Source organism: Spermophilus citellus (genome assembly GCF_964194105.1).
Source record: "Spermophilus citellus genome assembly, chromosome: 3".
In the NCBI taxonomy this organism is placed as follows: domain Eukaryota; kingdom Metazoa; phylum Chordata; class Mammalia; order Rodentia; family Sciuridae; genus Spermophilus; species Spermophilus citellus.
The window spans coordinates 211,878,847-211,894,545 of record NC_138184.1 but is presented as its reverse complement, the minus strand read 5'-3'; the positions used below and the strand labels follow the sequence as shown (position 1 = coordinate 211,894,545).

Here is a 15,699-nt window from a genome sequence, read left to right as displayed (position 1 = left end):
TTGCCAAGAGTGCTAAACCTGTTTAACTTAATTTTACCACACAATTATAATCTTTAAAGAAGACTATCTGACAAGAATTCATTTAAGAGAATGTTACCAAAGATGCACAAAATTATCTCCATTTAGTCTTTAAATAATTCTGTTATTCACTGAAAGGAAGGCAAAAAATCTGCATTTTCAGCAGACTAAATGAAACCATGAAAAAAAACATCATAAATGGCTTCAAAGTGATTGATTTGCATATATGTTGTTATATCTGATCAAGAGAAAATACACTTAGATCCAGCCCTCTCTCCCCAAGTCCCCATCCCAATTCTTGTACCACTGCTTCCTATTGCTGAGCCCAGCCCTGACATGGCACAAGAGTCTCATACACAGGACAGTGGGAAGGACAAAGAATGGTTCAAGTGGATGGACAGATTTCTCATATATCGAAGGGACAGTTTGGAATTGCCTTCCTTGCTTGAAAAAATTCTGCCAACACCATTTCTGAGAGATGTACTCAAAGTCATATTCACAATCATGGTATCTCATTCAATAATGCTGCTGACTAGAAACTTGTAGCAAAACAAGTGAGGTGGGGGCCCCAACTCCTGGAATTTTCCTCTCAAATTGTACACCCAATTGTTCAGATAGAGGTGGCCTGACACAGGGGTTGAAGTGGCTTAGGCAGAATTTAGCCATGGCACCAGGAAAAATACTTAAAAGGCAGGAGTGCTGGAATACTGTGATTCAGAGACCAGTGTATAAAAGCCCTCCCTCCACTGATCCAAGAACAAGAAAATGTTAACTTAGGAGTACAAATGATCCTCTGTTCAGCACTACTACACATGGTGTCATACTCTTTCCCCTGCAGCTTGGGGCCAAGTTAATCTATCGACGTTCAGGAAGGGATACTTCCATTGAAAATACAATGACTACATTGAATTGGAGGGAGAAGTTGTCATCTGATTATTTGACACTTCTCACATTACTGAACCAGGCAGAGAGTGTGTTGGACTCACTGGGTCCTCTCTTCCTTGTCCATAGTAGAAGTTATGGAAAAAACATGGTAGCCCAATAAAGGCAAGCTGACTAGGAAGTCAGGTCTTCAGGGAACAAAGGCTACATTCAGCACAAACAGGTAAAGAACTCTGACCAGCTGCAGTGTTGGCCAAGGACAAGGGCAACATGGGATGCTGAAGTAAATATATCCCACTGCCTGTGACCAGTAATAGAAAGGACTGCAGCAGCCTTACATAGTTTGTATTGATTGATGCTTTCTGTTTTTCACTTCTCCATCAATTTTTCATTATATGAAAGTGTATAAATGCATATGACATCATTACATATTAAGATGTTTTAAAGGTACAATTCATTGTCAACAAGCAGATCTTCAATATTGAGCAACCAACATTTTCCAGGTCTATCACCCCCAATAGAAACTGTGTCCATTGAAAAGTAACTTTCCATTCCTTCCTCTCCCTGCTGCAGTCCCTAGTTACTATATTTTACTTTGTGTCTGTGAATTTGCCTATTTTAGATACCTCCTATAAGTGGAGTCCTACAATACATGTTCTTTTGTATCTGACTGATTTCACTTAGCATACTGCTTTTGAGATTTATCTCTGTTATACATCAGATTTCCTTCTTTTTCCAAGGCTGAATATTCTATCATATGTCCATTACCACATTTCATTTATCCATTCACCTTTGGTGGACAGCTGGATTGTTTATACCTTTTGGCTTCTCTAAATAATGCTCCTATGAACATTGGTGTACAAAATACCTATGCTGCTTAAAATTGTTTTGAGTATATACCTAGGAGTGGAATTGCTGGATCATATGGTAACTATTTTTTTGAGGAATAACCAAACTGTTTTCTAAAGTGACTGCACCTTTTATATTCCTGCAAACAGTGCATAAGAGCTAATTTCTCCATGTCCTTGACAACTGATTTGCTATTTTCTACTTTTTGTTTGATTTTAAAAAAATAACAGCCATGGGTATGGGTATGAAGTGGTATTTCCTCTTCTATTTTACATGAGCAGCACTGGCAGTGATAAACTTTCCAATTAGTTCAGAGGTCACCCAATACGAGGATGTAGATCTGACCTGAAATAGAGGCCTGTCGAGGTCCTAGACTTGAAATGAATGACTGATGGGATTTGAGTCTATCTTGCTGGAGAGAATACTTTTCTTTATATGTGATGAACAGGAACTGTGAATTAAGCAGAAATGCAAACCCCTAAGATAAGTCTAGGGTGAGAATGGATACATAAACATCCCAGGCTGCTTTGCTCTAAGGTTCATCATTCCCCACCTTTCCCCTGCTCTGATCTGTACTGAGGGGAGAGGGATCTGACTCTTGCTGGTTGGCTTCCAAGCTCTCAGCTGAGTCCTGACAATGGGAATCCCTGGTGGGAAACTGAAGGGCAAAAAGAGAAGAGAAGCCAGGGCATTATCCCCCTTGCTCATATCTCTAGCAATGGCAGCATCTCCTCCATGGCTCTGGTTCCGACCACGCCCCAGCTTCCTTCTGTTGCTTTGTGCTCCGCTGACTTGCCTGTCTGGTTGGTATTACAGCTGGGGGGCAGTGGGGTCATGATGGTCATGACAGGGATAATGGCTCCTTGCTCTTGCTATCATGTGGGTTATCTTAATATCCTCTGCTTGAGGCTCAGAACCTCATTAACCTATGTGACCAATTTCCTGTGTTAAATACTCTCTGAGGTAAATACCTGGAATGACTTTGTTTTCATGTTAGACCTTGACTTATCATGATATTTCACTATGTTTAATACTAATCATGATATTTCACTATATTTAATACTATTTGGAATTGATTAAAGTTCTCAGCAAAGGGATCAGTAGTTCTGTCACTTAGATAGAGAACCTGAGATATGTTAAGGTGACCTATTAAAAATCACTCAGGCAGGGCTGGGTCAGTGTTTGCCTAGCATTCATGAGTCCCTGGGTTCGATCCCAGCACTGTGAAGAAAAAGGAATCACTTAGGCATTATCTGATAAAGCTGAGACTGATAAAGGTAATAAAAAAGTTGAGGTTACCTACTTAGATTCCTAATAATGCTGACTGATTCTTATGAGATGTGACAATGACACTTACATTTAATTCTTCTACTTTTCACAACTACTCAATTTTCAGCCCTTTCAAAACCTTCCTAATTTGTCCATGTCAAAAATAATGGGGGTACTACTATTCTGATGAGTTATTTAATCATTTTTCAAAAATTGTTTTTCTAAAATGATCTTTGCTAAACCCTCACAAATAGAAAGTAATAAAACTGTCTAGCTATCTTGATTAAAATTTAATTTTTCCTCCTAGGAACACTCCTTCTCATCACTAAGTTGATCCTTCAGTGGTTTTCATGCATGTGCATGTCATTACACGCTGTCATCTGCATAGCTACTTTTTGTATTTAATAAGTAATTGCTCCTCCTTTAGTGATCATGTTCAAGGATTTTTCATTTGTTTTATCAACTTTTCTTCTACCATTTAAAAATATGCAATGCATTTGATGAGATGAGGCCTTACAGTCCCACAGTGCACAGAGCACATTGGGAAGAAGTGTGTTCTTTGTAATCAAGTTGCATAAGGAGAGATATCAGCAATGTTTCTTCCCCTGCCTCCTGTTCAATACTCACAACAATGTTCATTTAATTTTTTTTCTAGTTGAAGGGAAATTAAGGCTTCTGGATTTCTGCTCACTTAGAAAATAGCCATACAAATTCACCATGTCTGTAATTAAGGTGTGGGTAGGTGGGTGAGGGAATCAACTTGTCCCCTGTGCCTTTAAATCAGTTTATTCCCTGGGACAGGCACAGAACATTAGACTTAGGGATTTAACTAAGCTCTGTCCTAGATCCTGTGGTGAATTCAAGGCACATGTTAGTAATAAGCATACTTAATGCTAAAATCTTAGTTTCTAAATAACATTCCCCAGTAAAGGAAACCAGGATTCTTAGGAGAAATGGCTGGCTTCAGATTTGGGAAGTAAAAATACAAGATGAGCTTAGATCATTTTGTTGTACTAGAAGTGATCAAAGATGAAAGTGGTCATGCCAACAGAAAAAAGGATTATCCCTGGCTATATCTGGGACAATCTGAATCTCCTCAAACTAAAAGTAATAATGACTTCCATTTTCAGTCATGATAGAGGAACTGGTATTGAATCAGCTCTCCTACTATGGGACAACCATAAAACTGGATAAAATAATTAAATGTTCAGATGTTAAGCAACAGGCAGCATGAAACAGTAACCTCCTGGGAGAAGGAAAACAATGAAGTAAATTCCATCCCAGTTTGCCATCTGGTGGCATTATTTGACTTCAATACAGACCATATCAATGTGTATATATGTAAATATATGTATGCAAAATATATATCTGCAGTATATACACATGCACTATGTATATGTGTGTGTGTGTGTATATATATATATATATATATATATATATATATATATATATCTTAATATAGCACTGAACTAGTAATAAGCATTTATTTCTAATAATAAATAATAACTCATTACAATTATACCTGGAAGAGTAATCAAGTTAGATTATCTTCTTGGCCATTATACCATATTTTGGGCCCCATTTTTTTTATACCTTTACTTTATTTATTTATGTATTTATTCATATGCAGTGCTGAGGATCGAACCCAGGGCCTCAAACATGTAAGGTGAGAGTTCTATCGCTGAGCCACAACCCCAGCCCGAGCCCCATTATTATAACAAATACAGTAAATTTTATAATTATTATAAAATAAGTTTTAAAATAAATTTTACTTCTGTAACTTAAATGAACAAATTCCTTAAAGTTTAAATTTGAAAACAAATAGAAAAAGTAATAGAAAATGTAAATTGCTACATTAAAGAAATCAAAATAAGAAAAAGCTTCTAAAAAAGAAAAATACAGGTCCAGATTGCTTTGCTGTTGAATTCTATCAATTCTATCAAGCATTTAAGAAAGAAATAAAACCAGTCTTTCATGAACTTTTAGAGAAAATAAAAAACAGAACAAAATGCTGTTAAGGATGTGAAGGAGTTTAGCAGTTTAGCAGTTTCATATGCCTAACCTATGGCACAGCAATTCTACTTCTATGCCATTGTCAAAAGAACAAAGCATACAAAGACAGCCATTTAATAGTAATTAATGAACAACACAGCATCATTAACAGCAGTTTTATTTATCACGAATGAAACTGGACACAACCCAAATGCCCATTAACAGGACAACTGAAAAAAATGAATTGTAGCATATCCATACAGTGGAAACCGCTCAAGAATAAACAGAGAGTACTGATAAAGGGATGATATGGTATGATAATAGGGTTGAAGCTCAAACCGTTATTCTGAATAAAGGAAGTCAGACACAAAAGGGCATTACTGTATGATTCTGTTACTGTGGAATTCTAGAATAGGTAAAACTGTAGCAGAGATATCAGAGCAGTGGTTGCCTCCAGGTGGAGAGGCAAAAGAAATCTTTCCGGTGGTAGTGAGTGTGTTCTCTATACTGACTGGGGTGCAGATTATATGTGTGTATGAACCTGCCAAACTCAAGCAATTGATCACTGAGATCTGTTGTATTCCACTGTAAGTAAATTATACCTCAGTATTAAATATAAATGACAAGAGTGAGAGAGAAAGGAGAGGGAAATGTAGAAGGTAGGGAGTCAGAGGAAAAGCTCTTTTTAAATAAAATAATGACAATGTTTCAGACAAGGGTTATCAATGGATGCTGAAACTATGTAAAGTTGTTAGAGAAGAGGAAAATCACATTGTGTCAGAGTGCCACCCCACAGAGAATATTAATTAACCTCTTTTATTAATTAATAACAAAGGAAATAAACCTTGACCAAAAGGATATCTGGCAGTACTACCTTGCCCAAATGGTCAGGCTTGGCTTTCCTCCATGCAGCATAGCCAGGCTTCACGAGAGGGCTGCAGGTATAAAATATCACGTATCTGGTGTTCCTGACAGAAACAGTCAGGCTGAATATAATCACAAAGAAACTGGTAGATGAATTCAGACCTCTGCTTGACATCATCCTAGACTCTATCCAAAGATTCCAAGTTACAAATAAATAGAGGGAGTTGATGAGACTGTTGTTGTACATTAGTGAAAACTGAGGTGATAAAACACAATATGTGAACCTTGAGTGAATCCTGGATTTAAAAAAAAATGTAAGTGACATTTTTGAGGGGCAACTGGGAAAATATGACTGTAGATATATGCTGGATAAAGTTTTGAAAGGTGTGGTATGGTAAGTAGAATCATGGCCCTGCAAAGAAGTTCTAATTGCAGGGACTGTGATTATGTTACTTCAGTAAAAAAGAACTCTACAGATGAGATTAAGGTTAAACACCACATTGAGATGGGGAGATTATCCTGGATTGTCTGGGTATATTAAATCTAATTACATGGTCCTTAAAAACAGAGTACTTCAAGTGACTGGTCAGTGAGTGAGAAGTGATCATGGAAGAAAGGTCCGAGAGAGGCTGTGTTGCTCACTTGTAAGATGGAGGGAGACCACAGACCAAAGTGTGATGCTGGTCTCTAGAAGGTAGAGAGGCAAGGAAATGGATTTTCCTCAGAACCTCCAGAAAAGAAAGACAGCCCTGCAGAAATCTCTATTTTATCTTATTGAGACTTAGGTTGGAATTCTGACCTACAGAACTGTAAGGACAGATTTGTGGTTTAAGCCATTAATTTTTGAGTAATTTGTTAGGGCAGAAACATAAAACTAATACATACTGTAAGGAGGTAGGTATTGAAGAGGGGGTCTTTGTTCTTGGGAGATGCATGCTGAAGTTCAAGGGAGAATGGTCACTGTGTTTGTAGCCTACTTTTGGAAGGCTTGGCAGGAAGGAAGTGTATGTGTATTTAGAGAGAAAGAAGAATGTACATGACAAATAGTAACAGCAAATCCAAGTCAGTGTACAGTATATATGTATTCATTGTATTATTATTTCACATTTTTTGAGGGTTAAAAATTTTTCAATTTTTAAAAAACAAAAAAGTCTAAGCTCAGGAGAAAACTAAGAAGTGAGAAACAGGGCAATGGTTGGGCTTTTCAAAATTAGTTTCTCCCTTATCTCTAAGTTTCTAACCAGTGTTGAGTTTCTAGAAATGAAGGTTTTATATAAGGTATAATATAACATGTGTGATAAGAAGGCAATGCAACAAATTAAAAACTTGAACAATATTACTAAAGCCATCAGAACTCTTGCAAACCCTTTTTGTTGTTCTCATTTCAGGTCCAGAGAGATAATATTTAGAATGACAGTCAGTTATGTTTTCACATGCTTAATTTATGAATGCATAAATGCATACTGTCTTATTTTTCTTTTCTTTCTTTTCTTTTTGGGTGGTGCTGGGGATGCTAAGCATCTGTGCATGCTAAGCAGATGCTCTACCTACTGAGCTACATCTCCAACCCTGTCTTTTTCTTCTCTCGGCCTCCTCCTCCTCCTCCGCTTCCTTCTCCTTCTCCTCTTCCTCCTCCTCCTGCTCCTCCTTTTTGTCTTTATATAAGTATTTTTGAGCACTTTATATGTTATGTTCCTATTAGGGAGCACAGAAAAAATTATATGCACAACCAAGTCTTTTCTCGAAGAAAAAATGGCTAGAGCTACCAAGGCTGTGGCAGGGCAAAGGTCTAGAAACTAAATTGCAGGCACCATTTTTCTAGGGGCAGCTTTGCCTCCTCTTGGGGTCCTTATCTAAAAGAAAAGACACAAAAGCATCATTCTGACAGAGATTAGCTGGTAGCAAAAGATTGGGGTTCAAAGAGCTGGTCTCCAATTAGAGGCTAAGATTTTAATCACAGGTCAATGTAGGTAACTGTGTGATAAGTTCAAATGCATTATTATGGGAGATTCATTATGGTTAAAAAAAACTTTTCCTACTTGAATCAGATCTGCATAATTTATATAAGAAGAAATTCTTTAACACTTCTCTATAATTTTATTTTTAATTTAAGCTGCTTTTCTAGCAGCATAACTTTGTTCCTTTGTCTGTATTATTAATGTATTCTATATACTATGTTAAACAGTTAACTTAAAAATCTCCAATTGCTAATGGAAAACTAGAGCTCAGATTTTAGGCAAATAGTATCCACACTCAAAGATTCCAACACTATCCTTTTTCTTATTTAACTCCACTATTTGTATAACAAGGAGTACAAGAAGGCAGGCCTGTGTGCATTCAACAAGCATATATTGAGCAAGTACTATGTGACTCATTCTGTTATTTAACACCAAAATTCTAGAGCAATGACTCACTCTAGTCGTTTGCATTACACTTCTGATATCAGTGTTGAATCCTGAATTGATCTGGGAACTTGATGGTTTCAAAACCTATTACAAGCAGTCTCTGCTTTTGTGCAGTGTTTTGCGGAAAACTTCATTGGCCAGTAAACATCAGAGAATTAACCAAAGTTTCTTATAAAACAGCATTATAATTGAAGGTTGTTTTTCTGAGGCATCAAATAAATGATGAATGTTTGCAAATATATGCCATGAATGTAAACATACTAAAACTAGAACTCTAATTAATAACTAAAAATAGTAAAATTATATTCAAAGTTTGACAAAATGTGCAGAATGCACTAGGTGTACTCATTATACAAGGAGTTCCAATCTATTCCAGATTGTAAATCCAAAACATAAAAACACAACATAAATAAGACCTAATACGTCAGTTAAAATAAATACACATGCGTGTATGCACACATTCACACTCATACACACACACATTCAGGCTCACTATTTTTGAAAAATGACCAATAAATCTAGACTTACTGATTGTGGTTGGCAGATGACGAGATGGAGGTGCAGAGGAATGAGGAGACACACAGCAAATTAGAGGCAGAATGGGGCAGGAACTAAGGCTCAGTATCACGAGTTTCTCTACATTTTTAAAAATATCCCTTTTTTGGAACAAGAGTTCACTGATATATCCGTGGGTAAAGAAAGTGAAAAATTCCATGAAAATTGATGCTGCTAACAATAAGCAAAGAGCTAATTGCAAAGCAGCATTTTAGAGACTGTGGCACCAGCCCAGAGTTATGGTGTGGAAACTAAACTAGGAATAAAGTTGCATTGACTTGCTTTGTTAGCTAAGAACAAGAACACATCTTTTTTTAGAAAAGCCAATCAAACAAGCTTGGCCACTAAGTTTCCTTCATAGATGTTGTTGAGCAACACTCGGCATAAACAATTAAGCACAAGCTGTTTCTTTAGCTGCTGGAACTTCCAGGGGGTGCAGGTTTTCTACAGCATAGTTTCCCATCAAGAACATGTCTTGAGCTGAGAGACATTATCAGTGTGTGATTAAAATAATCGACTACCACTTATAATTTGAACATAATATACTTTGGCTTTTCGACTACATAGAATGATGATGTTTAAAAGCTGAAATTTATATAGCATTGAATACTTCCTCCAAGTATTCTTCTAAATCTGTTCAAAGCAGAGACACTAAACAATTGATCTTAAGCCAGGGCACCCAAGCATCAGATCTTCAAGTGAGTCTCTTAGACTAGAGAGAAGAGATGAGAAACAGGATGTGGTCTTAGAAGACACACACACACACACACACACACACACACACACATAGATGGGAACTTTGGTGGCAATGTATTCTCTCAGTACAGAAGAGTGAATGTTTTGTATAAAATTGGTGAAAAATAAAGATAAATGAAGACAAAGTTTTTTTTCAGGGATAAAATTGTTAGAATGACAGTGTATTTTGGAGAATTAGTGAACTAGAAGCAAATAGTGACAGGGTTTGAGGATGTATGGAGTTTTTTTTAAGCAAGTAAAAATTTTAAACCAAAGTAATAATTACCTATGGTTAAATGATGAGCACTGGCCCCCATCCCACTCCTCCCCAGCCTCTGTCCTGTGCCCCAAGAAAAAATGCAGAGGTTTTGAAAAATAGTTTCTTTCTCTCAGTTCTTCTAGTGATCATATTCATCTAGCTAAATAATCTATTAAAAATGCTTCTTGTTGATGTGTTGATTTTAGAGATTTTATTCTGATCTCCTGCTTGATGGAGGAGACTTAGCTTAAGTAAAGACTTAGCTTACTTGGGTCCCCTTCTCTTGGCCCCAGTGACATCCCCCACTCCTTCCTAACATATAACGAGTTTTAGCTTTTACTAGTCTCTTCTTCATATGTTTACACATAGCTTTACCTTAAGGGGAAACAGATATCGCCCCCTAAAGTGTCTGCTCATTTGTATGACTCTCTCCAGACTGGGAGCTCCTAGCCCAATGGGAAGCCCTGTGGCTTGCAGGAGGGGAGTGGGCTGCTGGGAGAAGATGCTGGAGGAGTTGATACCTGAGTTGAATCTTGAAGCCAAGCTGTGCAGGTACAAGAGGTACGGTGGGATGATCAGAGGGCATTCCAGGAAGGAGGAATGGGAATGGGAGATGACGAGGGGTGGAAAATCAGTGCAGACTGAAAACCTTAAAAATTTCAACAGGAAAAGGCAGATATGAGGAGGTGAGTGGCCCTTCATCATCTGGCAGGGACTTTCAGCCTTCATTAGAGACAGAGTAGGGGAAGCTGGCAGAAGGCACAGGCCTTGCAGCAATGATTTTGCAAGTCTCACTGCCTGCCCTCTCCTGCTCAACTTCCAGGGCCCCATCCTGCACATCCTGTCCACCATCGTGATGGCAAGATGATCACTATTAGCCTCAAGGGCTAAGGTGGACTAAATTGGAAGGATGATAGTTTTTTCCTTTTTCTAAGACTGCAAATGAGAAAAAGAGAAATGGGATTAAATGTACACCTAATGAAAAATATTAAATAATTCCATGAACTGAAATTAAATAAAAAATGCAGAGAATATCAAATTAATGGCTTTTTAATAATACTAACAGGATTGTACTTGCCAAATAATTGCCTAGAGAGACTAGCACTTATGCAACTTGTAGGGGAGATTTTAAGTTTGTTTTCTCCTCCCTCTGCCTCATTTACTACCAATCTTTTGACAACAAGAACTGGATCACTAAGGAAAAAAAAAGAACTTTGATGTAATAACAAAGTGCCTAATTCAATCATCTTGAACATTAATTAATACATTTGTTGCAGTCTCTAGTTAATGGCCTGTCTTTTTTGTTTTATTTTGGGATGTAAGTCTGCTTCTCATCCTGACTTACATCTATCCATGATGTTTGTCTGATTTAATGAAGGTAGGAAAAGGGAACATTTTAGCAAAACATTTTCTACTCTTGCACTTATTTGATATGGTCATGTTTTCAGATTCATTTTTTCTTTTATAAATATATTTTTAAAGTAATATTAAGCACCCAGAGGTACTGAAATCAATGTCAGCATCCACTGAACATTTTCTTCAAGGTAGCTAAAGTCTTTTTCTTGTATCTCTTTCATTTGCTTCCTCAAATTTATCTAAAGATTTTGAATAGTTGTAGTTAGCTAGTACGTGTTAATAGCCATTGCTTACGTTATGCTAGGGACCTTTTAAATTTTCGAGTGGAACTTTTCAGAAAATTATTAATGCTCTACTTTATCCATGCAATTTCTATATCAAAATGTATTCCTACCTGTGCTAGATTTCTGCTTCTCTTATAATTGTCTAATTTGAACTGGATAAAGAAACAGAACAGATATAAAGACCCACAAAGGAAAACAAAGCAAACTAGGTAGAGTCAATGCTGAGGACCAGAATTCAGGCCCATGAAGCTTCCAAAGGGAAAATGTTTCTATGTGTGTAACTTTCAGGAGTCCACTCAAAGCACCATCTTATAGTTTAAAACATCCCTATTACTCACATTTTATGATTTTTAATTGAAGAGTGGCCGATTTTTCCAGTTTTTAAAATTCATTTTATTCATTCAATATCTTAAAGGACCTAGGGATTCCACAGAAGTCAGGTAAAGGTGTTTTCTGCTTTTATTCAGACTCTTTTTTTCATTACTCACATAAATTATCGTAATCAACCAGTTGATCATTGAAAATAATATTTTGTGATTATTTAATCATTTTAACTAATAATTTCATAAAACAACAAAAATGAGTCTTAATGAGCATCCACTCGTTTGATTCCCCAAGTTGTAAAAGATACCTTCTAAATAAATAAATAGCTACAAATGGCTTCTCTTCCATATTCAGGACTGCATCACCCTCTATTCCAAAACTACACACTTTTAGTTTTATAATTTTATATTTCATCCCTTTTGTGTCCTCCTTCCCTTTTCAACAATGGTTATTCATATTTTCTTTGCTTTGACTAGGGAAACTTATGACTCAGAGGAAAATAAAAGAAGCATTTTTAATGCACCTATAGACTTGGTTTCAATACATTATTCTCCCTAGACATAGCTGGATATGTGCTGTTTTAAGTCTGTTATTGGAAGGAATACATATATCAAATATAACAGTGAATGTCAAAATATCAAACAAATCTAGTCAAAGTGCCAATGTGATAAAGCTTTTGACCTTATCAGAAAATGATAACTATCAGTCAAGATTATGATGGTGAATGAAAATAAAGAAATGACTCAAAAGTTCAAAAATGTAAATTCCGGATCCATTTTTAGGCGGCTGACTCCAGTGTGGTGGCTCAGGGAGCCAGGAGACCTGGATTCACATTCTAGCTCTGTCACTTGATAGCTCTGTAAACTTGGGTAAGTTGCTAATTTCTCTGCGCCTCAGTCTCCTCGTTTGTTGAATGGGAGTAACAATTCTTGGAAACTCATAACATCACTGTATGGTGGGTGCCAGGCTCTGTTAGCTCTTACTATTTTGATCATTGTAATCGATTGTACAATCTGTCCTTAGACTTAATTTTTTATCATTCATCTCTCTACCTGCTATAGTTCAAGACTAGTTTTTAGGTTTTTATGTAATGTTTGTCTCTTATAACCTGAAAAATCCAGTCCTGATCCCACCAATCCCATTTAAGAATTTTCAAACCTGGTTCTAGAGGAATGATACCTATTCTTTGAAATTCAGGGACCCTGAATGGGTAGCTGGTTTGGGGGGACTTTTTCTAATATACCTGGCCTCCCCACCTCCTATACAGCCCTTCCCTACCTCCTTTACTCCTCCATACCCTCTTCCTTCTGTTAATTACACCTCCAGCAAGCAGGGCTGCCTTTTATCAGTGGATACTCCCTGATCTCAAAAGGATAAATATATACATATACATGACAGGTGCAAAGACAATCGGGCTAAAGAACCTGCTTTCAGCTTCCTTGGGAATAGAAGGGTATTTGCTGTTTTTCTTTTCTATTAAAGCCCTGGCTTGACCTAATTTTTTCCCTCTCTATTCAAAATTAAACCTGGAAATAATACATTTTATTTTTTAGTTAAAAAACAAGAATAGAAAAGGGCTTTGTTTAGTAATGAAGGGAATGTAACCTTTATTGGATGCAAAGGGCACTGGATTCTATATTCATCTGGGTGCCAAATACCCTTCTGAGCTTTAAAAACTAATTACAGGAGGAGAGTGTGACTTTTCAGTCCTTTTGGCTCGAGCCATGTTCTCTGGCGCTCTAATGTGCTGCTCAAGGCTCTCAGTCAGCTCAACCACAATGAATAGCAATGAAGAGCATCCTTTCCTCCTGACTTGCTTTCAACTTCTAATCCAGAAGAGAATGTGACAGTTTAAAAGGAAAGAATCAATCAACATACAAAACAAAACAGATTGCAAAATGTAGTTCTCTTCTGTTAAAGGAAATATAATTTGTTTTCCAAGTCATCTCTACCAGCAAAAACATGAGCAAATCTTTGAGGCTTGTTCAGGAAAAACAAACACAAAAATAGAACCAGACACTATGATGAAATGTACGTAAAATTTAAAGACAGACAAAAGTAAGCTATGAATATAGAAATCAGAATAGTAGTTGCTTTGAGGGAAGGAAGGCCGTTTGAGAACAGTAAAAAATTCCATATTTTAATCTGGGAGGGGGTTACAAGGGTATAATCATATTTATGTATTTCAGTGTGTTATACAATTAAGACTATACTTTACTTCATGTCTTCATGTAGATCACACCAAGAAAGCTAAGAAATGTTAACATAATTTGTTTTTCCTCCAAGTTTAAGATGGAAAGTGATACAATTCTTTCGTAAATTCAAGAGGAAAAAAAAAGGGTCTTATTCGTAGCTTTTCTAAATCAAAAAAGTGAGGCATACACAGACGTTCATCTCTGGCTCAGCAGTCTCTTCTAAAATAGAGCTAGAAACTGTTTCCTTTAACTCTATGCTATTGAAGATAACTAACACACCTGATTAAAAACCATTTGCAAGTATAAAACCCAATTCAAAAACTATAGAACAATAAGCTGAGGAACAAGAAAAAGGCACATATTTACTTAAAGAATCCTGCAAAGTTGGGAGAAATTGCTTCAGAAATAGCTTCTTAAACAACTATTAATGCTAACGGATATGGTTATATGAATATACTTAAAGAAAAGGGTGAGAATATGTTTGCCCTAGACCTTTTAAGAATCTGGGAAGGCTAATATGAAGGTAATTCAGTGAAGGAGTGGACCCTGTGCCCGGCCTGGCTTCTGTCTTAGGTCAGTTTACTTATTTGTACTTGGGGCTCAAGTTGATCAACCTCTTAATCCTCCTCACCTCTCCTGACAGAAAAAAAAAAAATCAGGAGGATACACTCTCCTACTAAAACCATGATAATGTGATCTAAATTAAGGGAAGTATAGAGTGCAAGAATACAAAATTAAAAATTTTAGAATTTTAATTGATTTCAGAAGCTGAGATTTGAATATATATTCAACACAATGGAAGTTTTAAAGGAAAATATCTATGTGACTTTTGTATAAGCAAAGGTTTCTTAATAGGGTACAAACGGCATGTCCATAAAAGGATTAATAAACTAGACTTACTGAAACTTTTAAAAGTTTGTTTAGTAAAAGACACTGTTAGGAGAATAACAAGGCAACATGTTAAGTGGGAGAAGACTGATCCATCCATAACAGAGTTTAACCTGATGTATGAATAACTCCCCAGAGTCTCTAGGGAGCAGATAGACAACCTATTTAAAAATTACTAGGAAATTATCTGAAACAACATATTATGAAAGAAATATCCAAATGGGCAAGAAATACATAAAAATAAATTGAAAGTTCTCATCATCTGTGAGAGAAATGCAAATTAAATAATAATGAGAGGGTTGGGATTGTGGCTTAGAGGTAGAGCACTTGCCTTTCACCTGTGAGGCACTAGGTTTAATCCACAGCACCATATAAAAAATAAATTAATAAACAAAGATAATGTGTGTCCATCTACAACTAAAAAATATTAATAATAAATAAATAAATAAATAACAATGAGATACTGCTACAAACCTACCGGAATGGATACAACTTAAAAGAATGAAAATGGCAAGTGTTAATGAAATGTGGAACAACTGGCACTTTCATATATCACTGGGAGAATGCAAATTCTTACGACCAATTTTCTTTGGAAAATTGTTTGACAGTATGAACTAAAACTCAACCAGCAATTCTTCTATTGGCATATACCCATGGTCACCAAAAGACACAGCAGAATATTTATAGCTAACTACTTGTTATTGCTCCAAAATGAAGCTAAACAATGCTCACCAACTGTAGAATGAATAAATATACATATACACATTTCTGTACCTATGCGTATATACATACCACCACATACATATATAGTCATACATACACAT

General features: G+C 36.4%; 1 protein-coding gene across 1 annotated transcript in view; it reads right to left on the bottom strand.

The window, feature by feature from the left end:
* EXOC4 (exocyst complex component 4) overlaps positions 1-15,699 on the bottom strand; it is an 816,673-nt gene that overhangs the window by 131,132 nt on the left and 669,842 nt on the right. The gene's annotated exons all lie outside the window — the stretch shown is intronic.